The sequence below is a fragment of the Mixophyes fleayi genome, chromosome 3 (assembly GCF_038048845.1).
Source record: "Mixophyes fleayi isolate aMixFle1 chromosome 3, aMixFle1.hap1, whole genome shotgun sequence".
NCBI classification, from domain to species: Eukaryota; Metazoa; Chordata; class Amphibia; order Anura; family Limnodynastidae; genus Mixophyes; species Mixophyes fleayi.
In genome coordinates, this window is record NC_134404.1 from 12371512 (window position 1) to 12395910 (window position 24399).

The 24399-nt window shown below is 40.3% G+C and overlaps 1 protein-coding gene across 1 annotated transcript in view; it reads right to left on the reverse strand.

Moving 5' to 3' along the window:
• LOC142143338 (major histocompatibility complex class I-related protein 1-like) overlaps positions 1 to 24399 on the reverse strand; it is a 719063-nt gene that overhangs the window by 315677 nt on the left and 378987 nt on the right. The gene's annotated exons all lie outside the window — the stretch shown is intronic.

The following is a 24399-nucleotide window of genomic DNA, read 5'->3' on the forward strand; positions in this document are numbered from 1 at the left end:
TAGCTTAGGTGGGCAGGCGCCAGAGCTATCAAAGTTCTGACACGTGCTTAAGTAATCAGAAAAAACAGGCAAGTCATCATGTAAATAACCATCATCACACTCACCCATTCTCATTGTACTGCCATAGGAACCAGATAGGGAAGCTGGGCCCTCCTGCGCCCGCTCGAACTGGGAACCGCCGCCCTGAGTACAGTTGTATTGGTAAGAAGGAAATGCCGTGATTGGACAAAATGATATCTCATATGGGATTCATAATATCTTTGTGGATGGTATAAAGGGATAGCAGTCTATTTATATAAAAAATATTGGAAGCTATGTGTAGTTTAATGGGATCTGGAATACACACATCTATACATATAAATAAACAAATACATAAACAAGATGTTCACAGATTTATTAGATGAATATAAGTTGATGTACCTACACACAGATTGTCCATATATGTTGAACTATTATATGTACGATGTGTAAGATTATGTTATTGAAATTATATTGTTACATTATCGCATATGTATAGATTCTATTTCATATATATCTGTGTTGTTATTATGAATTTTATACTTTCTTTATAAAGGGAACATTCTGTAGTTATTGATGACAAATAATAGGGAACATTAGAGTAGTGTAGAGTTTTATGTTTTTTGTGTGTAATCTAAACGTGAGAGGAGGAGCTTGAAATATAGCTATGAAATTTGGCATATTTTGTATTTTGTTAACCTCAGTGTAAGAGGAGGAGGTTGAAACATAGGTTTGAGGTGATAGAATTGGAATGGGCAATGATGCTGCAGTAGTGCTGGAAAACTATGCTATAGTTAGTAATGTTGACATTTGAAAAGGTGCTGTCGTAGCCCAGGAATTGGAGCTGTAATGTTAGTTCTAGAGATGGCGCTGTGGTAGAAGTTGCAGATTTTATGTGTAAGATAGGATTTATTTTCAGAGTATAATGTGCAATGTATGTAATGATAACATAATAAATTATGTGATTGCTGTAACACTACATAATATATCCCCCATAAAATATATTTAAATGGTAACGTTGAGATTTTAAATTTCATCAAAGTTAGATAACAACCCTGTTATAAGTACTAGAAGTTAAGTATTGAAAATCATGTCCATTGCTAAATGCTAAGTAAAATTTAAAGGTTACCCTGATATTTATAATGTGATTTATCCACCAGGAACAGGAGGAGGTGGCATGGCCTATAAGAATAAAATAAATTGTAAAACACTACGGATTTTGCTGGCACTATATAAATAAATGATGATGATGGTGATGATGATGATAAAATAAAAATAGAGGGGTTGTTGCACAGATTGCTTTGATGTAATAATCTTTGGTACCTAGTAGGGGCACTCACATTGCTGGTTCAGGTGATGTCTCCACAACCTTACAGAGATGGTAATACATGAAATTTTTAAAAGCTAAGAAAGTTAAATCTTGATATAAAAAGTGAATGTGTAATTTTTCAAACACAGTGGGCCAGATTCATTAAGGAAAGTAAAGCCAAAAAATGAGTAGTTTTGCACCTTGGCAAAACCATGTTGCAATGGAGGAGGAGGTAAATTTAAAATGTGGGGACAAGTTTATAGTTCCGGTAAAGCATGTCCTAGATCAACTTTAAATTTCAGCGTAAACATAAAGTTATTAAGTATTTGTGTTACATGAAAAAGCAGCCAGTATTTAACTTGTGCAAATAATAAACCAATTTGTACCTCTTGCATTGTAACATGGTTTAGTACAGGAGAAAACGTACTCTTTTTTTTTTTTTTTACTTACTTTCCTTAATGAATCAGGCCCTGTGTGTTTTCGGGAACATTGGATTAAGTGATAGTAATATTTTACTGTCTTCCCCGGTTACCAAGGATATATACTGTATCTGAGAGGATTCTTAGACTTCTCCACTTCAATTGATACAAAGATCATTGGAGAGGAGAGAGGAGGGGGACATTGAAAAATATATAAATAATGATAATTATTAATTATATTAGAAATCAGTCAAATATATGGACATATTGGCAGATTTTATTATTGTAATATAAAAAGATAAGGAAGCCTGGAGTTCCAGTTTGAGACAAAGTGGTTAAAATAATGTTCTGACAATTCCAGAATGGTAGTAATACCTTGAATAAATCCTGAATCATCAGAGGGTGGGATGGGACATGTAATCACGCTGAGAAGGGAATATCCCCAGAAGAGTTTTCTGGTTTTCTTCCCATATTCGGAATAAGAGAAATGGACAACTGCAGAATATTGGACGAATTCTGCAACTGGACCAGATGGAGAAGACCATTGGGAAGAGCCGTATCAAGTCTTAATGACAACAACAACATCCTTGAAAGTCGCTGAAAGGGATACTGGATCCATTCCACTCACTGCAAGAAGGTTGCTGACCCGGAAAAGTTCCAAGACAAGAGGAAGAATTTATTCTGCAAATTTGAAACTTCTTATTGGGAAACCTGAGATGCAGATCTACACCAGATTGACCAGCAGGAGCATTTTTCTTTGGGCCTTATTCATCATATTTTGGCAGCACAAGCTGTTTTTGAGTGGGATTGGGGGCTTCAGGGGTAATTTCTGGAACTACTTTTTTAAAGGAGATGATATTAATATTCAACTAATACCCTTTGGAGATCAACCGGTGGCTTTGTTCAATAGAAATCTTAACAAGAGATCCCTTAGCCATGAAGAGATAAACAGCCAATGTGAAGATTTGATGTCAGTGGAATATTGCATTTGTAAATATTGTAGATTGCCTCTGGAAAAGAGGTATGTACTTTGCTGTCAGGAATACCTGGAACATTTTCTGGAATTACACCCAACTCAATATCCCATAACTGAGTGGGAAGAACATTGAATGAGAGTAATTGTTGGGTATGCTTACAAAGTATTATCTTTACAGAATGGAAGACCAACTAATAGACAATATAATACCACTAAACCATCTCACTTGAAACTTATGCAATATATCTTATGTTGAAAATATAATGTGCGTTAACTTTACTAACACCCAAGGTATTTGGAAGTGTTATAGTTAAAATAGTCTATTGTTTATTCAGCATGAGCAGATATAGGTATAATACTCACAAAAGAAACTGATAGCATGAAGGTTAAGTCAGGTTTTGGGAGAATGGGATACATGAGTAGAGAAATGAAGATGTGGGAACGGTTCAAACAAAATATTGTGGGATAATTCTAAAAGCAAAAGCTTTCTTTCAGAAACTGTGAATTCTGGGGTTCAGATGATTTCTGGGCATACTGTATCAGAAAATGTTGGGTTACTCCATGCCGTACAACCAACCAAATTATATATATTTTATTAATGGGTATAGGGCATACAAGTGGTTATCCCTGAATCCTGAGGGTGTTTGTTCCCTAGGTAAAGTTATACACACTGTGATGGTCGTGTTTCAAGAGCAATATTCATACTGTTTCACCCAGTCCATATGTGTATACCATACAGGATAAGAAAGTTAAAAGAAGTGTATTGGCTCTAGATATAATCATAAATGCACGAGAAACCATAAATTATAAATATATCCAGGCCTTAGCACAGTTTATTAATAATATCACTAATATGACTTCTTCAGGCATTTAGCCAAGGAAATCCATCTTTTCAAAATTTAGTTAATTTAACATAGAATTGAATTGAATTATCTGAGTTCAGTAACTAGAGGATATTGTGCCACCCTGGAAACTAAATTTGGTACTAAATGCTGCACCTACATTACCAGTAAAGTGGGTAATCCTAAGGAAGTGATAAATCGCAAGGTAGTTGAAATAATTCAATTTAAATGAGAATTTAGGAGAGTCCACTGCACTTCATTGATTAAAGTAAGTGAAGACATAATACAGTGGTTCTCATTGATGGACCCCGCTTACTTGTTTTCCGGACATGGTGGGTGGGTAAAAGAATTAATAACAGTAGAAGGAAGACTTCTTTTGATGGTCTTGGCAATGCTAATACTAATATACATGTTTGTGAAATGCTTACCTTTATTGATTAAATGTAGTAGAAATATGTGTACTAAAAGTAAGCACCAACAGAACGCCCTAGAAGAGAATTAACATTACAGGTCCCAATTAATTCATGAGATGTAGAATTGGAGAACCTGTTTTATGATCCAGAAATTGTGAGATAATATGGATTGTGATAGTATTTGGGACTGTCAAAGGGTGGACTGTTAAAGTCATTAATTTTAGTATATGTAATGAAGGGTTAAAATCATTGTCTCTCAAGTTTTGTTTATTGTAACAATGAATGAGTTTTCTGCTGACCACGTTGAATAGGACATGTATATCAAAGAATGTCAAAGACACTGTGTGTTTTGCAGCACTACACTGGATTGTATATAAAAGTGGATTGTGTTATGTAGCACCAATGAATGTATAGTATTATAGCCCCTGTAATTAACTATATAGCCCCTAGGAGAGGGAGGAAATTTGTTTTGTGTGTGTGTATTTAAGCTTCATCTGGGACCATAGCCTGCAGTGGTGCCTAGACAGTATTTCCTCCTACATGATTTTCTGTCTTGGGGCGACCAGACTGATTTGATTTATGCTTAAGACATTCCACTAAGCTAAGTATATTGTTTATTTGTATCTCAACAAATGCATTAACTGATATATGGTTTTCTGTGACTTTTCTAGTACATCTAATTAACACTTTGTATTCAAACAACCTAGTCCCAATTGGAACAGTATGTCATATCACTAACAAACGATCAATTTCTTCACAATTATTATTGCTTGCGACTGCATAGGAAATGCATTTTGTTTATGCATAGTAAGTAATGTTGTTACATATAGGAAATGTTTGTAAAATGTTTGATGTAGTTATCAATGTATTAAATGCAAGAAATGCAGCTAAAGTATGTTTAAAATAAGATCTAGTAGCGGGAGCCTGAGGGCATAAGTTTGAAACACAACTTTTGCATACTGATAAAATGGAGACCGTTTGACCGGTTGTACGTCAACTTCTTGAGAGGTCTTGACCAATCACCTTTGACCTTACTGTTATCTTTGTGTACACTGTATAAATCCCACTGTGTTCAATGTACTGTAAGCATTCTGGATTGAAGCTCCATGCTGGTATTAGCTGCACATTCATCTTTGTTGGTGGTACTTTTGATTTTACTTTGGTTGTGACTAAATCCTTTTATGCTTTGGAATCACTTAGTTTTGGATTGGACAATCATTTTTTTACGTTTAATATACCCCATCATACCACACTCCCCACTTCCTGCTGCCAGGCAACCCAATTTACAACACTCCTTGCTTTCAGGCACCCCCCACTGCCACATTTTTCCCTAAGAGATTCTAGTCTGATCTACCTAAACCATTTTCATGGCAAAAAAATGAGAGCTCAGACGAGAGAAAGAACAGTAAACCACAATAACTTTGTTATAGGTAAGATTTATTTTTATATATTACTATTATTAAAAATGTCATCGTTTCATTTTTAGAATTAAAAATAGTCTCAGGTGGAAAATATTTAAAATATAGATAATACATAACTTATATATAAAATGTTTTGGTTTTTTTTTAACATCAATCCCTACATGTGACATTACTTGTAGGAGGCAAAACAGTATTAGTCGAATTTCATATATACAGTATATATACAGCATATACACACATACATACAGCTCTTTAATCATTTAGAAATCAACACAATACTGGGGGCCTACTCCTAAACTATTGGGCTACTGGTATGGCACTCTAACAGTTTAACAAGGTATGGAGAGGAGGACTGGTCAGTAAATGTAATTTGCTACTGGTTATATAGTTTGTCAGACTGTCCAGCCCAGATTAGTTAAAATGGAATCTTAGTAGGATAAATGACAGCAGACAATTGTGTCTTGGATGAAAGAAGACATGTTGAAAGATACAATATAATTTAAGACATCCTATGGAAAACAACAGCATTGGATATAGGCTGTTAATATCTGGATACATTTTATGCGTAAAAGAAACCCATCATAGAACAAATTGAATGCAAATATTTTAGCAATACATCACTTTGTTTTGCAGGACCATATACTTAGCTCCCCTTATGTGCAATTGTCTACACCTTTTACAGGATAGCTGCCCCCATAGATCTACTCCTACCCCTAAAATGTCCTCAAATGCGGTATCCACACTGATGCCTCAATAATACAGCTGCTTAACCTCCAGGGACAGGAGTCCGGTAGGTGCAGAGAATCCTTAGGATAATAGAAAGCAAAAGGTGCTCTTCAATAGTTGTCAAATGAATGATAAGTACAGACATCACCTGACTGGATGACCGCAGGACCTGTCCAATCAGCTGCCACCTGTACTGAACATTTTTATGACAACATTAGAATATTGCTATGACTTCTATATTAACCAGTGTCCTCTGTGTCCGATGGACTGGCCAGTAATATTCTAGTGACTGAGAGCACAAATGGGGAACCCCTCCTGTCTGATACTCTAGGGAGGAGAATTCTGTAGGTGGAGTTCTCTTTATAGGGCTCAGTTATCTTCAGATTACAGGTTTACATTTCAGAATCAGGTCATTTGCTGTATATAAAAGGGATGTAATGTATATGATAAGTTCCTGTTACTTTATACGGCATTAGATGTATTAATATCAAAAGGTAAAAACCCTTTGGGGTGAAGGTCTTTGTGGCTTGTGGATCTGCAATGACAAAGAATAAAAAACAGAATTCACGAAAGATGTCATAATAAAAACATATTTAGAAAATGTTAATTTCTGACACACAAAACATTCACTTGTGAGTTAATCTGTCTCCACAATTATACAGCAAAGTACAATCTTTACTAATCTATGAATTCCTTGGAATAGCAGCCAGTAATCAGAATCAGAAGGGTATATGGACATTTTATTACTACATACCAGATAAGTAAATGTTACCCGTTAAGACATACGGCATGGATGGTAAATACTGATATAGGTTACAAATAGGAGTTTCTACATGAAATGTAAAGAAACATAACTCTTATGCACTTATACTAAAAAGAAAAAAGAGAAACATATGATAATAAGTAGAAAATACAAAAATTTGTTGCAACCTGTCTTAGGGGTGCCAATCCCTTAGAAAACAATATTGTAACAACTGGTATAGACAGGTGCGCCAACATGTACTGTGTAACCAACTAAAAATTATTAACACAAAATATGGTAGAGTGTATGTATATGATCAAAAATATTTATTTAATTACATAATCGGTATAATGTACAAAATTATAAAAGCATCAAACCAATGAACAGTATATAAGACATTGTATAGATGTCCAAATGATTAATCAATATAAGACAAAAAATCACTTGTCATAAATTGATGAATTGTCACAGCTGACTCGGAGGACTCTAAAATAATACAGTATAAAGCTGCTAAATAGTTATTAACTAGTTTCAATCAGTTCTGTATCTTTCCAAATATTTTATATACTTTATTTTTAAATATTTTAAAAATATATAAAATATTTGGAAAGATACAGAACTGTTTGAAACTAGTGAATAACTATTTAAACAGCTTTATACTGTATTATAGAGTCAGCTGTGACAATTCATCAATTTATGACAAGTGATTGTTATCTTATATTGATTATATTGATATTGATTAATCATTTGGACATCTATTCTGTGTTTATGTCACTTTCCAATGGTGCCACAGTACTAATCACTCATATACACCCATCACACTCTCAGAGTATTTTATCACTGCATGTACTAATCACACGTATATACCCCAATACATTACACATTCATGTTCCTGTGTGAGGATCCCACATATTATACAGTACCTTACTCTCAGGCTCTCTCTGCACTGGTGTAGGAGTCAAGGACTCTTCTCATACTGTGAAATGAAAAAACTATGTTTATCAACCATAATATCCATTACACTATACGTAGGCACACTGTAAAATGATTACACTATATAAAAACTGAACACATTGTACATATACTACAGTATATACATCACAGAGACAGAGCAGCCCCCTCACACACATTGTACAATGATTACACTATATACACCACAGAGACAGAGCAGCCCCCTCACACACATTGTACAATGATTACACTATATACACCACACAGACAGAGCAGCCTCCTCACACACATTGTACAATGATAACACTATATACACCACAGAGACAGAGCAGCCTCCTCACATACATTGTACAATGATTACACTATATACACCACAGAGACAGAGCAGCCCCCTCACACACATTGTACAATGACTACACTATATACACCACACAGACAGAGCAGCCTCCTCACACACATTGTACAATGATTACACTATATACACCACAGAGACAGAGCAGCCCCCTCACACACATTGTACAATGATTACACTATATACACCACAGAGACAGAGCAGCCCCCTCACACACATTGTACAATGATTACACCATATACATCACAGAGACCGAGCAGCCTCCTCACACACATTGTACAATGATTACACTATATACACCACAGAGACAGAGCAGCCCCCTAACACACATTGTACAATGATTACACTATATACACCACAGAGACAGAGCAGCCTCCTCACACACATTGTACAATGATTACACTATATACACCACAGAGACAGAGCAGCCTCCTCACACACATTGTACAATGATTACACTATATACACCACAGAGACAGAGCAGTCCTCTCACACACATTGTACAATGATTACACTATATACACTACAGAGACAGAGCAGCCTCCTCACACACATTGTACAATGATTACACTATATACACCATAGAGACAGAGCAGCCCCCTCACACACATTGTACAATGATTACACTATATACACCACACAGACAGAGCAGCCTCCTCACACACATTGTACAATGATTACACTATATACACCACAGACACAGAGCAGCCCCCTCACACACATTGTACAATGATTACACTATATACACCACAGACAGAGCAGCCTCCTCACACACATTGTACAATGATTACACTATATACACCACACAGACAGAGCAGCCCCCTCACACATTGTACAATGATTACACTATATACACCACACAGACAGAGCAGCCCCCTCACACATTGTACAATGATAACACTATATACACCACAGAGACAGAGCAGCCCCCTCACACACATTGTACAATGATTACACTATATACACCACAGAGACAGAGCAGCCCCCTCACACACATTGTACAATGATTACACTATATACACCACAGAGACAGAGCAGCCCCCTCACACACATTGTACAATGATTACACTATATACACCATAGAGACAGAGCAGCCCCCTCACACACATTGTACAATGATTACACTATATACACCACACAGACAGAGCAGCCTCCTCACACACATTGTACAATGATTACACTATATACACCACAGAGACAGAGCAGCCCCCTCACACACATTGTACAATGATTACACTATATACACCACAGAGACAGAGCAGCCTCCTCACACACATTGTACAATGATTACACTATATACACCAGAGACAGAGCAGCCTCCTCACACACATTGTACAATGATTACACTATATACACCACAGAGACAGAGCAGTCTCCTCACACACATTGTACAATGATTATACTATATACACCACAGAGACAGAGCAGCCTCCTCACACACATTGTACAATGATTACACTATATACACCACAGAGACAGAGCAGCCCCCTCACACACATTGTACAATGATTACACTATATACACCACAGAGACAGAGCAGCCACCTCACACACATTGTACAATGATTACACTATATATACACCACAGAGACAGAGCAGCCCCCTCACACATATTGTACAATGATAACACTATATACACCACAGAGACAGAGCAGCCCGCTCACACACATTGTACAATGATTACACTATATACACCACAGACAGAGCAGCCTCCTCACACACATTGTACAATGATTACACTATATACACCACAGACAGAGCAGCCCCCTCACACACATTGTACAATGATTACACTATATACACCACAGAGACAGAGCAGCCTCCTCACACACATTGTACAATGATTACACTATATACACCACACAGAGACAGAGCAGCCCCCTCACACACATTGTGTATTGATTAGAGTGTGAGTCACATGAGTGATAGTAATAACATTTCTCAAGTATTAAACAGGTGGTGTTACAGATATTCCTTTGCATGGTATTTGATATCTTAGCCAGGTGAATTACTTTCTTTCTGAGGAGCAGAGGATGTGGTTCCCAACTCCAGCCTGCCAAATTAAGAAGCAGCAAGATTGGTAACACTCCCAAGGTTGATGGGGGGGGATTCACCCCATTTGTTTGTGCAGGCTCTGCCTCACTAAACATCACATATTGTGAAACATCTATGTGCAATGTATATATATTGTGGACTGAACAGATGAACACAGAGCATATAACAGAATACTTACACTTTTTACAATAGATCTGAAATAAGCAGAGAAATAGAATTAGGAACATGAATAAATGTATTAAAAAAACTCCTCACAGATCGTGATGAATAAACCATTGTTTTGCTAGTATGATTTTGAGTATTTTGTGTTAGAAAGAAAGAGATTACTGAAATAAATGAATGAACACGCTGATGGACGTAGATGGATTCCTGTATTGTTGTGTTTGTTGCTAGTAGGATTGTGTGCTGTTGTGGGATATTTTCCTATCCAAAAATATTATACTTAATTACATTAATTTTGTATTAGTTGTATGATTTGATGATGGTATTACATGCTTTTTTTTTTCCATTAAATGCTTTTGTTCAATGCTTGTAGGGAAAGAGAGGATTGAAAAATCCCGTGCTCTACTAAACAGGATACTGAATGAAAAATTAAATCTTCTCCTCTATAACCCCCTACAGCCCTACTGCAGTATACAAGTAGCCAACAAAGAAAGGAAACTACCAGAATCAGAAAAAAGGTTTTTAATTGCAAGAACTACAATCTTATTTCTCCTTCAGCTGTAGGGGAAACAAGATTGTAAGTGGTTGGTTCAACATTCTCCAGGAGGGAGTAATACATACTGTGTCAACTAGGGGGAGCTCTGCATACCCAGTCCACAGGACCTCTGTGATGCCAAGCCCAGGAATAATCTACTGTAAGAGTCAAAATAACCAGAAGTGTAGATGGCAACAGTTTCTCAAATAACAAGTTGCTGTCCTGACTAATTCACATACCTCCTTGGGCTAAAATGAGGGTATTGTCTATTGTTTTGGTTTAGCAATTTTTTGCAAAATTAAATTTTTGGGGGTAAACACAGTCCAGTCACCAACTTGTGGCAGGAAAACATCCAAAAGGCAGCATTTCAGGAGATGATTCATTCATCCTTGCTCAGCATCCAGAGGGGTAGCAGCAACTAGGACACAAAGCCTATAGCTCTGGTAAGGCTCTCCCCATTTTATGATTATAGAATAGCTCAAGCAACCTTAGATGCATTATCATTATCATTGCGTAATGTGCACCAAGCCTCCAGCAGCCACAAGAGATACGTCTCCTAGGAGTGTGTTCTGCAGATGCTTCCACTTCCAATTATGTCATTATTACATGAACATACCCTTACTATACTAGGTGCACTTAGATTAAACTTTATAACCTCTGTTCTTTCTGCCTCTCCAGGTAAAAAAACTGTACTGATGTATGGATAAGCACAGTGTCGGTCTGGGGCATGAAGGGCCCACCGGGGGACTGCAACGCTAGGGGCCCACCAGAGGGGGTGTGGCCAGCCATCATAGAGGCGAGACCAGACAATAGAGGGGGAATGGTCAGCCTACAAAGAATAGCTAGCACCATAGTGTAGTATATAAAGAATGCAGTGTGTATATAGAGTACACAGTCTTATCCTGCCCCTTAGATAGGACAGAACAGTCAACAAAAATCGGTATTGTCCCACTGGACCAGGCTTGGTTAACCTGTGGCAATCCAGGTGTTCTGAAACTACAAGCCCCAGCATGCTTTGCAAATATATAGCAACTTCTTGCTGGAAGGGTATGCTGGGACTTGTAGTTTCACAACACCTGGAGTGCCACAGGTTAGCCAAGCCTGCACTAGACTCAGAACATTTGACAGACTGTCCTACCTGTTCTTGTCAATTATACCACCTGTGCTGCAGGTTTCTTTAGTTGTGGCTTGTCTGGATCCTGGAATGTAGGGGGCCCTATTTGGGGAAAAAATGGGTGCATTTAGAAAATTCCAACCAGTCCCAGCGTTAAATCAATAGGACCCACAATTAATACTTAGGCCTTCCTCCAGCCCCAACATTAAAGTAATAGTATTCCCATTTAATAAACCTATTTCCCTCTCTCCAGACAGCCCCTGCAATAAATTAATCGCATTTACGTATAATAGATATACAAACTTCCTGCAAATATCACTGCCATTAAATAATTCATATTCACATTTAGTAAATAGACCTCATGCTTCTTAAACTCAGCTCCACATTCAATTAATTGCCCCCAAACCACCCATCTTAAATTAATAGTCCCCACTATAAAATTAAATTGCCCCACCTTCACCCTACAAACAAAATAGCACCCATTATTTAGCCACTACCTACCAGACACAAATTACATTTCCACAAGCCTGCTTTGCCATCACACACACATTACCGTGCCCCTTAATCACCATGCTGTGCCTCCTTATGATCACACTGCGCCCTCCATGCTGCTTTTGCCTCCACTTCTCCTTGCCCCCTTTTATCACCATGTGCCAAGCAACTTTTTTTTCCCCCCTTCATCACCCTGTGCCATTTTGCTTTTGCTCCCCCCTTCTCCTGGGCCCCCTTCATCACCTTGTGCCATGCTGCTTTGGCCCCCTTCACACTCTGCCATGCTGTCTGTGCTCCCCCTTCACACTCTGCCATACTGTCTGTGCTCCCCCTTCACTCTCTGCCATGCTGTCTGTGCTCCCTCTTCACTCTCTGCCATACTGTCTGTGCTCCCCCTTCACTCTCTGCCATGCTGTCTGTGCTCCCCCTTCACTCTCTGCCATACTGTCTGTGCTCCCCCTTCACTCTCTGCCATGCTGTCTGTGCTCCCTCTTCACTCTCTGCCATACTGTCTGTGCTCCCCTTCACTCTCTGCCATGCTGTCTGTGCTCCCTCTTCACTCTCTGCCATGCTGTCTGTGCTCCCTCTTCACTCTCTGCCATACTGTCTGTGCTCCCTCTTCACTCTCTGCCATGCTGTCTGTGCTCCCTCTTCACTCTCTGCCATACTGTCTGTGCTCCCTCTTCACTCTCTGCCATACTGTCTGTGCTCCCCCTTCACTCTCTGGCATGCTGTCTGTGCTCCCTCTTCACTCTCTGCCATGCTGTCTGTGCTCCCCCTTCACTCTCTGCCATGCTGTCTGTGCTCCCCCTTCACTCTCTGCCATACTGTCTGTGCTCCCCCTTCACTCTCTACCATACTGTCTGTGCTCTCCCTTCACTCTCTGCCATGCTGTCTGTGCTCCCTCTTCACTCTCTGCCATACTGTCTGTGCTCCCCCTTCACTCTCTGCCATGCTGTCTGTGCTCCCCCTTCACTCTCTGCCATGCTGTCTGTGCTCCCTCTTCACTCTCTGCCATGCTGTCTGTGCTCCCCCTTCACTCTCTGCCATGCTGTCTGTGCTCCCTCTGCACTCTCTGCCATGCTGTCTGTGCTCCCCCTTCACTCTCTGCCATGCTGTCTGTGCTCCCTCTTCACTCTCTGCCATACTGTCTGTGCTCCCCCTTCACTCTCTGCCATGCTGCCTGTGCTCCCCCTTCACTCTCTGCCATGTTGTCTGTGCTCCCTCTTCACTCTCTGCCATACTGTCTGTGCTCCCCCTTCACTCTCTGCCATGCTGTCTGTGCTCCCTCTTCACTCTCTGCCATACTGTCTGTGCTCCCCCTTCACTCTCTGCCATGTTGTCTGTGCTCCCTCTTCACTCTCTGCCATACTGTCTGAGCTCCCCCTTCACTCTCTGCCATGCTGTCTGTGCTCCCTCTTCACTCTCTGCCATACTGTCTGTGCTCCCCCTTCACTCTCTGCCATGTTGTCTGTGCTCCCTCTTCACTCTCTGCCATACTGTCTGTGCTCCCCCTTCACTCTCTGCCATGTTGTCTGTGCTCCCTCTTCACTCTCTGCCATGCTGTCTGTGCTCCCCCTTCACTCTGCAATGCTCCCCACTTGCTTTCCTTCCTTCACTTACCTTTTCTATCGGCTTCTTTCTTCTCTTCTGTCAGACTCCTCTCTGCGGCGCTCTTTACTGAACGTTGGGCCTGATGACGTCACGCCCGATATTCAGTGCGAATGGAGCAGAGAGGAAGGAGGAGGGGTGCCGGCGCCGCGGTCACATGAGTATTTTTTTTTATTGTGTGGTTTTTTTTCTTAAAGTTTCTGCTCCCCCCACCAGCAGAGAGGGGAGTGATCAGGGTCGGGGGATAGCCCGGCTCCCCGGTGGCCCAGTCCAACCCTGGATAAGCATGTTTGGTGCACATTAGCTGTATGATAATGCTTATTTTAAGCATCCAAGTCTAAATGAGCCACTTCATCATCAGGACAAGTTCAACTTTTAATTTATATCTCAAAATGAATTCAAACTTGGTCTAAAGTTATGATGTTAAAAATAAAATTGAAAATTATAAAAAAAAAGTTGTCATGTTGTGTTTAACGTATGCAACAAAGTAAGTTAAGTGGTAAAAACTTTGGTACAGTGGTGCCTTTAGAATTGTATTTAGAAGTGCAGGAAGCAATCTAATGACTGCTATTAACTGTGCCAAAGTTCCCATCTCCTCAGTTAATGCATGAATGCACACTCTCCATCCATTGAATTTCACTTAAATATAATATCCTGCAGAATTAAAACGTGTTTTTGTCCGTAGGTACAGAATAAGGTACATATAGTTATAGACGGCTCACTCTGTCCACCCAATCCCATGAGCACATGCAGGGCCGCCAAGAGGGGGGGTGGGGCGGGTACATTTTACCCGGGCCCGGCTATGCCAGGGGGCCCGGGCCGGCCCCTCACTGTTAATTAAAAAATTGTCTTTTTTTTTTCTTTCTTTTTTTATTCCCTGCGGGGTTTTTTTGTTTGTTTTTTTTCCTTCCGCGCGCGGGGAAAAAAATAAATAAATAAATACATACTCAAGTGACAGCTGCGTTCCTCCTCTCTGCTTCATTCACACTGACAGTCGGGCATGACGTCATCAGTTCACGCCCGTCAGTCAGTGAGGAGCGCCACAGCCAGGACCAAACCGAAAGAAAGAAGAGAGAAGAGAAGACAGAAGACAGAAGAAAAGAAAGAAGCTAATATAAGGTAAGCAACGGAGAGGCAAGGGGGGAAATAGAAAGGGACAGTGCTATAAAGAAGGGGAGAGAGGCACAGAGGAAAGATAATTGGGGAGAGAGGCACTGAGGAAAGATAATTGGGGAGAGAGGCACAGAGGAAAGAAAATGGAGGAGAGAGGCACAGAGGAAAGATAATGGGGGAGAGAGGCACAGAGGAAAGAAAATGGGGGAGAGAGGCACAGAGGAAAGAAAATGGGGGAGAGAGGCACAGAGGAAAGATAATGAGGGAGAGAGGCACAGAGGAAAGATAATGGGGGGGAGAGGCACAGAGGAAAGAAAATGGGTCAGAGAGGCACAGGGGAAAGATAATGGGGGAGAGAGGCACAGAGGAAAGTTAATGGGGGAGAGAGGCACAGAAGAAAAAAAAGGGGGAGAGAGGCATAGAGGAAAGATAATGGGGGAGAGAGGCACAAAGTAAAAAATAAGGGGGAAAAGCAGCATGGAGGGCGCAGTGTGAGCATAAGGGGGCACAGTGTAGTTGTGATGAAGGGGCACAGTAATGTGTGTGTAATGGCACAGGGGGCTTGTTGCAATGTAGTGTGTGTGAGGTAGGTGGTGGCTAATTAATGGGCGCTATTTTGTTTGTAGGGTGATGGTGAGGCAATTTAATAGTGGGGACTATTAATTTAAGATGGGGTGGTTTGGGGGCTATTGAATATGGGGGTGAGTTTGGGGAGAATGAAGTCTCTTTATTAAATGTGTCTATGAATTATTTAATGGCAGTGATGGTTGCGGTAAATAGGTATTGCTGGGGCTGTTTGCTGGAAGGGAATAGGTTTATTTATTAAATGTGAATACTATTATTCTAATGTTGGGGCTGGAGGAAGGCCTAATTATTAATCGTTGGTGCTATTGATTTAACACCAGGGCTGGCTGTAATTTTCCAAATAGGTCCATCAACATTCCAGGATCCAGACAAGCCACAACTAAAGAAACCAGCAGCCACAGGGGGAGAAAGTGAGAAGAACAGGTAAGAGAGAGAAGCAGCAGAGTGTGTGAAATGTTGTGATTCTAGTAGGGACAATGGCAATTTTTGGTGAGTGTTCTGCCCAATGTAAGGTGCAGGCCAAGACTGAACTCTTTGTGTACACACTGCATTCTTTCTATACTACACTGTGGTGCTAGGTGTCCTGAAAGTCAGGAGTGCTGGGACATATGTGACACTCCGGCGAATTGAGAGCCTAGTTATTTTGATGTTAGCCATGCCCCAATGGCGCATTTGCCATGCCCCCAAATGGCCGACCAAACCCATGAAAAATTTTAATTTTTTTTGCATGCTCGACTATAAGGGGGCCCCATGAATTTGTTGTACCGGGGCCCTGAATTCCTCTTGGCAGCCCTGAGCATATGCATAATATTACACATTATTGGCACAGTGCGGTGCAGTTCTACACTTTCATAATTGACTCTTTAATATATTAACATTTATTTATATAGCATCATCATATTACACAGAGCTTTACAATTGGGAACAATCACACAAATAAAAAAAGACTGGGTATTACCAGTTGGACAGAGAGGTAAGACTAACCAGCTTGCAAGTTTACATTTTATAGAACAATAGGAGTTTAATACATAAACTATAGTTTTTTTTTTTGCTGATATCAACAATCCCTGTCATGACTAAAGTGTTTGGGTTTGTTGACGCTTATTTAAAAAATAAACACTCTTCCACACATACCCTTTAATTGCTCATCTAAATTTATCAGCTAACTACATTGCAGTAATTTAGGTGATTGCTGTTAGTGGGGGTCTCAACACTACTAACCAATACAGATGACTTTTCCGTGCACTGATCAGCGAAAGTCACTCTGCATTGGTTAGAATTGCAGGCTCTAAGTCTGTTATCCTTGGCGTGGCTCCAGTAAGGACTAGTTGTTTTGTCATCAATAAGGTTTTATTTTTTAACCCTTTGGACTGCAAGCATGGAAGAAAGAAGACACCCCTGAGATTTAGGTGTTAAAGAGGGTATGTTTATGTATTAATAAAAATCAATGGCATGTGTTGGATTATACATCCAATGTTGAATTACTATGTTTGTATCTAGCTTCTGCTTAATGGAGTAATATTATCTTATTTATATATAATCATGGATCTCTCAATATCTGTATTCTACCACCATCTGGTAGAATGGCAGAATATATTCATTATCAAACAGGACTTGTTGATTTATAAATGTGAATATGTAACTATACGGTATATTATAAAGAATGATATCATATAAAATATTTTATTTTGCTTTGTAATACATGTATGTTTTATAATACAAATATCGCACACTTTTCTACCAAACATGCAAGTGTTGCCTAATTAAGGATACGAGCAATTAAGAATTTAATTTCAAACTTTAGATTGGATCACAGATCTATAAATACTGGGACCACATGGACTTCAAATGCTCCTTCTGATGAAAGTGCTGTGGCAGAAACATGTCACGGAATACAGTGTTCTGTGGTTCTCTGCAAATTATTGAGACAGTGAACTGAATTGTCACATTAGCGGGAGAATCAGCTCTATGGTGGAGTATGGATTACAATAACTTTGCAGTATCGGTGGAGTTCTACCTATCTACAATAGGGAGGGTGAGATCTAGTGTACTATATGTGTGTTGCTGGAGGGACAGGATTGTCCTTATTCCTTTCTCTGCACACTCCTAATATACATACTGCTTACATTTATCTGCAAGTAACCATCGCTTGTCACATGCATACTCCTGATCCATTATGTCTCATAATAATTGGAACCATTAAGTAGAGATATATAATAGAAGTGTATCCATGCTGCACTTTATAAAATGTGATTTTATGTATTCTTTTAAATACATTTTTATGTTCTCCACTTTCTACAATAAATGTTCAATGATTAAGATGATGGGTTATTTTCTGGGGACTGGAGATGAGATGTAGGACACGGTTTTACGGTAGGAATACAAATAAAACATAATATAATTAGTAACCTGAGAAATTCATTTGAAATGTAAAAAAAAGATAATACAGTTTGAAGAAGTAAAAACACTATATTTCTGATACTTACATAGCAGATGAAAACTACGACAATGAAAGTAACAGGGCAAGAAACACTCAAAGAAATGACCAGAGCATTTGAGGGTCCTGAGACAGCTAAACACAAAGGGAAACATGAGACATTGGTGTTACTGAGATTCACATTAAGGGGTATATTTACTAAACAGTACTAAACAAATAATAATTAGAGACTGATTGGTTGCTACAGGCAACATCTTCACTTTTACAAACCTGCAATTTAGTAAACATACCCCTAAGATACTTTATGAAAGTTGAGAGACACAGTAATACATCACATCTGAATTACAAAGTACAGTCTACATGTAAGAAATGTGAATGTTTCTCAAATGTTATATCAAACATCTGCAAAACTAAGCTGCTGATTTAATGGGCAAAATTCCTTCACATGGGGAAGCCTATTTACCAATATTGCAGTTGATTGTGTAACAGATTAATACAAAAAAAATGCTTTGATCCTTCAACAAAGGTTTAGTTGTTGTTCAGACCAAACACCCAAATGGGGAAGAAATGTGATCTAAGTGACGTTGACCATGGACCATGGACTGCTTGCTGGTGCCAGGCAATGTCTGGTCATCTCGGAAACTGCTGATCTCCTGGGAGTTTCATGTCCAACAGTCTCTAGAGTTTACAAAGAATGATGTGCAAAACAAAAAACATCCAGTGAGCGGCAGTTCTGTGGGCAAATACGTGACAGATATTAGTGATAGGGAGAGTGTGTCAGATGAACGGGGGACTTAAACTAAATGTTTGCGAGAATTTGCTACAATTGTATTTGGCAGCAATTGTTATATGAATGGGATATAGGAGAATAGCTAGAAAGTGAATATGGCTAAAAACAAAATAATAGCCAGCACTTGATGAACGGACATACAGAACAGACTGAATAATGGTAACACTCTGAAGTAATAAACTAATGTAAAGGAGAATATAACGATTTAAAGGGGAGATTTATGCTAGCGCTCCTCTTCTTAATGCAGCTCAATACATTTCTCAAAAACCACCAGTTTGAAAAACTAAATCTATAAGAATATTTTGTAGAAAAAAAATAAAGCTCTAGAGGGTTATTTTATCTTCCTCCAGGATCCAGGAGGATATCAAATAAGCTCCCTTTGCAAATGAATTGTAGTGCTCCATCTGGATTGGATTTAGGTCTAAGGGGTATATTTACTAAGCAGCGGTTCCTCAGAACCGCAGATTCTCTGCACTTTGGAGTCATTTTCGTAAAACAGCAACAATTTATTAATAACAAAACCTGGGGGTAAATGTATCAATATGCGGGTTCTTCAACACCCGCGTGTTCAGCCTCTTCCGCGATTAAATTTCAAGCGGCGCTGCATTGTAAAGGGTTAACTTCCCTTTACAATGCAGCGCCGCTTGAAATTTAATCGTGGAAGAGGCTGAACACGCGGGTGTTGAAGAACCCGCATATTGATACATTTAACCCCTGGTGGGCTTTGGACATGTGTGAGAAGTTGTTGGGCTGGGGTGACATGTGACAGAGTACCTGGTGGGCATATAGAGCTGTATGTGAAAGAAAAGCTGTTGAACATTTGCTGTGGCATGTGAGACAAACGGCTGGGCATTTGGGATGGCATGTGAGAGAAAAGCTGGTGGGAGTATGGGGTGGTATGTAAGAAAAGCTGGAGGGCATATGGGTTGGCATATGAGAGAAAAGATAGTAAGCATATATGGGTGATGTGAGAGAAAAGTTGGTGGGCATATAGGGTGCCACATAAGAGAAAAGGTGATGGGCATATGGGGTGGTAAGTGAGCGAACATAGGTGGCTGTACGTCCTCCTTTTTTCCTTGTGCAATCTTTTGAGGGGTGATTTCCTCTGCAAAAGGTGCAAGCGTGCGTGACCCTGCATTGTGCCCTTGCACACTGAGCTTTGTTGAATGCCCAACACTTGAGTCTTTCCTGCCTTTGTAAACTAGGCTTCCTCACCCCTGGCTTTGCTGACTTTCCGTAACTACACTGCCTTGGGAGTTTAACCAGATGTCTATATCACTTGACCCAAAATGAATTGGTTTCGGACTCTGCAACTTCAGCCAAAAAGCCTTGTCGTAATCCCACCAGACTGTCCCCCCAAACTTCCTATATCCTGAGTGTATAAAATTTGTGTATTTTACCATACTTATAGCCATCCCTGGGAAAGCCTTTAAGTAACATCCTGTGTAGATGAACTTCCCACTTAGCCAATTTATACGCATCAGCCTGCGCAAAACCTCTTTCACTAACTTTTTTTTCCTTTAGCCCTGCTTCTGTCAAGGTGTATATATCTATAAATGTGCCCTTTTCAATGTCCCTCTTTGTTTGTTTTGGCAAATGAGCCACAATTGCGCCCAGATCGCTTTCTAAGGGTACCCCATTCTGCTCAAACCCTGTTGCTTTTTGCCCAGAAGTCTGCACCAATTAACCTCTAACTGCAACTACCCCAGGACCTGTTAACCTACGTTCCTTTCTTGCCATCCTCAGCACACGCCACAGCTCCTTAAAAGCCTTATACGCATTAGACCTATTTAACCCTGAGCTATCTTCTACTCCTAAATGTACATTACTAAGATTGTCCATATTCATAATATTAACATTATTAACATTAGCATCAGTATTAGAATTCTCACCACACCCCACTGATACACTCATCTCTGCGTTGGTAGTGGCGACAGAGGTCTTTTCTTTTGCCACGCTGGCCCTGGCTTCGACTTCTGCAGCTGTTGTACCACTGACCAGACTAGATCTGGCACCTGATGACCGATTTTTAACTGTTGGAGTCCCGCTGGCATTGACGTGGAATTGGTGATGTCTTTCTCATGTTGCAGTGCAGGACCCGTCACTGGCAGTCACCCTGTGTGAGCTCCTATTCCGATGCTATGTGGGCTGGTGGCTGGTCTGATGCTATCTTCTTTGTTGGTGCAATCTTTTTTCTTGATGCCTAGATGATGCCCATGCTCTATTGCCTTGCTGGTGAGGCAAGGTGTGCCAACTGTACTCCCTTTCCATTCTGCAGCTACCATGCCACTGATGCCTCTGCTCCAGACTTCTATGCCTGTTCTCTTGGTGATCTTGGCTGTGCCCTCTCTCTCACTGGTATCTGTGCCGCGGGGGTGAGGGGAACTGTGTGGGATGATAATAGGGGTATGGAGCAGGCTGATAACCCAATCCAGTGTAGGGCCCCCACCCTTGCTTTCCTAGAACTGGTGGCGGTGGGTAATGACCCACTATGTCCTCTGCCGTTTGCGGTGGACCATAGCTGGGTGGCTGTCTGTGTAATTGCGTTGGGTCAATGAATACCCAAGTTCCCGGTGTCCCGATGCCATTACTGAGACTGTGCCCATTCACTCCCCATGCCGGCGGAATATGCCCCCCCCATTAGTTGATGAATCTGTGGCTATGTTAGCCCGAAATGAATGCTCTGATGAGGGTGTATTGTGTAGCCCTTCAAGCTGTTGCCCCATTGAGCTGCCTTCTTCCCCTGACTCATCATCTTCAGCCCCTTACCCTGTGCAGTGGGTTGGTGCTGGTCTGTGATCCCTTCTGCTGCTTGCTGGGTTTTTCCTTCATCTGCCTCCAGCATTGTAGCTGGGATTTCCTTGCAGCTTTGCCTTTTCTTTGTTGCTTTCTGTCCCTTTGTACTGCCTGTAGCTGCACCCCTCCTCTTGCTCACATGTTACCCACAGCCATTGCTGTTTAATGTCCTTGCCTGGCTGGATTTCTGAATTTCAGCTGCTTCAATGAAATGCCTGGATGGGTTTTTCCACCTTACTGGACGGCTCCCTGTAGTGTTTTTGAGAATATCTGTATTGCATGTCTGCTGCTTCAAATCAGATAAGTGTGATTTTTTTTTCTGCTCAGAAATGGCCCTTCTCTTTTTTCTTTCATTTCCTTCTTTATTTATTAATTTCTTATATTTTTTTTAAAAAAATTAAATACACACACACATATGTATATATATATATATATATATATATATATATATATATATATATATATATATATATATAAATACATACATACATACATACATAAATACATTGGACTAATAGATAGGTTCCCAGGCGCTGAAGTGAGTGTTGGTTGTCTTGTTGAAAGAATCAGTAAGTTGTACCGCTATGTGTGGTCAGAGAATAATTGAGTTCATACACATGGTACAATAACGGTAAACACCGATGACAAGTTCACTGGGAACAACAGGAGTTACTAACCTAAATCCAGTCATCAATTTATCAGCGTGTGTCATCCATTCTTTAAAGAAGATATGTTACCTCAATTGAGAGTTTACAACATTCACACCGCTACTAATTATCTTTATTGGGACTGCTACCTCCAAACTGAGCGTGTACCTAAAGAACCGCCACCATACAGATGTCAATCCAGCGGAGGACCCAATTAGGCACCTGCTATCCATGGCCGCCTCCCATAATTGAAACATTCTGAAGAGACGCTGCCATTACACACTTACAATCCCTGACGAAGCCACACGTGGGCAAAACACGTAGGATCTACTGATATATTGATAAACAGCTCATGAGCATATCATTCATTTATTTTTTCTCATACCGCTAATCACTGCGCCTCTGCGCATGCGCACCGGCCTTGGCAATATCCACGGACGTGGATACACATCTGCAAAGAGTGGAGGGGCGGTCGGCTGGGAACTCCCCTCTGTTTTGACACAGGACCCGGGACAGCTGTTCTCTAACACGTGGAGCCCTGACTACCAGACCAGGATCATCCTGGGCAATTTCTCCGGATTTAGGTTAGTAACTCCTGTTGTTCCTAGTGAACTTGTCATCGGTATTTACCGTTATTGTACCATGTGTATGAACTCAATTATTCTCTGACCACACATAGCGGTACAACTTACTAATTCTTTCAACAAGACAACCTCCACGGGATGTTCATAGCTTTTGACCCTGTGGATCTAGTTTATTCTTAAGCGTCCATCCGGGCATTTGGACTTATTGAGCATATATTCTTGGATCCAGCTGGACCCCGGTGCATACGGTGTTATCACACCAACCTATGACACTTTGCTTATATTGATTATTGAACATTCACTGCCGTTTTCATTTTTATCTTGTGTGTGTATCAACACTGTTGCAGACATGCTAACACTCATTCAAAACACTTGTTTATACCATTCTGCAACACAGATGTCATTTGTACTCAATGCATATGTTTAATGCGTGCCATTTTACCATATATCTCTATTGGTTATCAAGTTTTGTAATAAAATCTGGCTTACAGCCATTTTTCATTACTACTTATTTCAATTTATTACATACACTCACTTCAGCGCCTGGGAACCTATCTATTAGTCCACTGTCATCCTGGGGAATAGGACGAGCCCCTTCCATATCCCATTGGCTGCACCTACACATAGGTAAAAGTAGCGCGGACCCCACTTTTTTGTATTTTGTGATAGATACATACATACCGTACATACATACACATATTTGTGGGATAGGAGGGTGGGAATCTCCACTCAATACTACCCTTCTCTTCCTGTCTCTGACCCTACCAGTTCTTAACCCCCCCCAGCCCACTTGGTCTTCCTAGCAGGTCTCTTACCGGCCCTGCTTAATCCCCAGGTGTGAAAGGGGGATGTGCCTCCCTACCCGCACCCCATCCCCCCCGGCTGCCTGTGTACGTGTGGCCATCCCCCTTATATGGCTCTGGTGCCAGTGCGATATACACATTAGATATATAGCAAAGCCCTGTTTTTATATTTATACTTTATATCACTTTACTAATACATTAGATGCATTGCTGTATATCTCCACATTCCAAAATGCATTGCATAACACCTGTATATAATTTACTAATGAAAATGATTTAACCATAACTATGCCTAAATATTTATGTGTAAATAACACTTTTTTAATAAACAAAATAAAAATAAAAGTAATGATGTGTAGTGAGTAGAATGCCGCCCTGTGACTTTGCTGCTTTAGCCTATCCTCATCATCATCATTTATTTATATAGCGCTGCTAATTCTGCAGCGCTGTACAGAGAACTCATTCACATCAGTCCCTGCTCCATTGGAGCTTACAGTCTAAATTTCC